Below are 2,699 nucleotides of genomic sequence, written 5' to 3'. Positions count from 1 at the left end.
TTTGCATATTATTGACATACATTAAAAAATATTTTTATTTTTTTTTTTAATTTTTTGCATATTATTGACATACATTAAAAAATATTTTTATTTTTTTTTTTAATTTTTAAGTGATTTCGTTTTTTTTAACTACAGTCAACTCGTTTCTTAGTGACGGTGAATTACATCACAGTTTGCGAATCAATGAAGAAAGAGAAAAAATGCAAAGATGGTTGTATTGGGAGCAAAACGAAAGATCATTCGAGAAGAAAGGATTTAAAATAAGAGTAAACGAAACGAGAAGAAAGAGAAGAGAACGGCAATAATTTGGAATCGAAGGCATACATAGATGGACGTAGTTGAATAAATTTAAAGTCAATAATACGTATTTTTTGTGTTTGATATCGTAACACTAAAATAGTCAATTTTTTAATTTATAACAACATACATCACGATGTGTGTGTGTTTTAGTCGCTTATGAATATTGTGGACTTGTATTCATCCAAACAATCAATAAAATATTATAAACAAATTTTTTGATATCGAATTATACGGAAAAACAAATGCAGAAGAAACTTCAAAAGATAAGAAAAAATGTATTTGTTGACGCTTGTACTGATAATGTTTGGCTCAGTTGATGGCTCAAATTTGATACTGAGATTACTCTTCCGAAATGACATACGCAATTACTCAACGCATCTATATTCTAAATTAATTTGCGAAAGCTAAGAAAATGCTCGATGCTCTAATAGGCAAATTAACTGAGTACCAGGATGAGTTTGCACAGTGTAAAATTGTAAAAAGGCCATGATTCGCCCCGCACAAAAAGTGAACGCACAACATTTTGTGTGGCGTGTGGACTGCCCCCTACGGGGTCGGTTATTCGATGGGTTCCGATGATTTTCTTATCACTCTGGATGATTTCAATATACCGACTTTAAAGTAGAATCTTAATCATGAAGATGGATTTTATACACCGTGTTATTCGAAGGTTCGTTATGATTCCTACTTTGTGGATATAGGGAATCCGGGCTAGCTGAAGTTAAATATGGTATATAAATCCCCATCACCCGTCACTTAATTCAGATGGAAGATTGTTTTCGACCGACCATTTTTATGTCTGTTGATATTGTATCTCACAAACAAATTGAACTTGATATCAAGGTACACAAACATGTTATTTTGGCTCTTTGGCACCCCTCAGACATTTATGCCTAGGAGAATAGCGAATACGCGGACGGACGAAACCTAACCTACCGAGCGAGCACACTCTTTCATTATCCGTCCTACTTAGTCGTTGCCTTTGGCCCATGACTTCTGTGGGAGAGCCCGAAATTGGATCCGAAGATCCTTCTAACCTACTTTCCTCTTCTCTATATTAAAACACAATTTATTTCATTCACATTCCTTCTGCCTTTTTTTTTTTCTATTTTCTATTTATTTATAAAAGAAAATTTATTATCAACGGAATCCTTATATTACGATCAAGTGATGTATTAATACACATTATATATATAAATTAAAACATTAATAATAAATAAATTCTTTTTTCTCCTCTGTAAGGCAGATGGCCAACACTTGGTTGCTCTTAATCGTCGTACTTTTAATTCAGCTGAAACATCAAACTTGGGGTAATCTGTCGATTGGTTAACATGTGAAGATCATTTATCTGTCATTGCTGTTGTTATTCAGTTGTTTATATTAAAGGGATCTTTGGCTAGCATGAAATCTATCGTTGCTGTCTCTGTCTCTCATATTATCATCAGTAATTGATGATCATCATAATAATCATTTAACACAAGTCAAAGATTATCATTATTAAATTTTTTTACCGTGGATTTGTTTAATTGAAAAAACATTTTCCGTAATTGTATGCAAGCGTTTAAGAAGCTTGTATTTTTCTATACAAATCTGTGTTCTCTTGTTAAACATTTTCCTTTTATTACTAATTTTTCTTTTTGTATGAATTATTACTGATCTTTTGCTCCACTACATCGAGATTTTCATATAATAAGATGTATAAAGCTTTCGTAAGGTTTTTGATGGCAAATCAATAAATCAATTGTTGCATGCTTCTTCTTGCGATAAACATTTGGGTGTCTTAATTTCAATGGCCTTCCAATAATTTTGGCTTTTTTTTTTTTTGTTTTTTTTTTTTAATTTGTATTTAACGACACGACTATGAATATGTACACATATATATATATACATATATTTTAGTTACGATCTTTTGTTTTCAGCCGCACTCAAAATTTGTCCATTTCTACAAAAAAAAAAAAAAAAAAAACCGTCCGCCATAGTCCTTTCCTTTTACACTCATCAAAATTTTAGAGCTTTTCCAAAATCCTTAGTTTTCCTTACAAATCTTTATTACTTGTTCAAACTGAGCTATCTTCATCCCGATATATTTTTAATCTTAATTTTTCTCATTTCACGAATAAAACGTCCAGACATCCGTTCGCCAGCAGAGAGTAACGGCTTTCATCAACGTATGGCATCAGACAAACAACACTTTGTTTTCGCTTGTGAGGGAGTTTTTCCTTCTCATGTCTGGAATCTATCTAACAATATCATGCAATATTCGCTATTGATCCTTTGTCCGTTTCCAAGATAGCCGATGAACAAAATATGATACTCGTCCCAAAATATGAATGCCATAATCCTACCAACTAACTTTTGAGTTTTTGGTCGGCTTTAGAGTACTTTTGCCGATTGCTGTC

Source organism: Glossina fuscipes, unplaced genomic scaffold (assembly GCF_014805625.2).
Source record: "Glossina fuscipes isolate IAEA_lab_2018 unplaced genomic scaffold, Yale_Gfus_2 1, whole genome shotgun sequence".
NCBI classification, from domain to species: Eukaryota; Metazoa; Arthropoda; class Insecta; order Diptera; family Glossinidae; genus Glossina; species Glossina fuscipes.
This window is presented reverse-complemented; position numbering follows the sequence as displayed.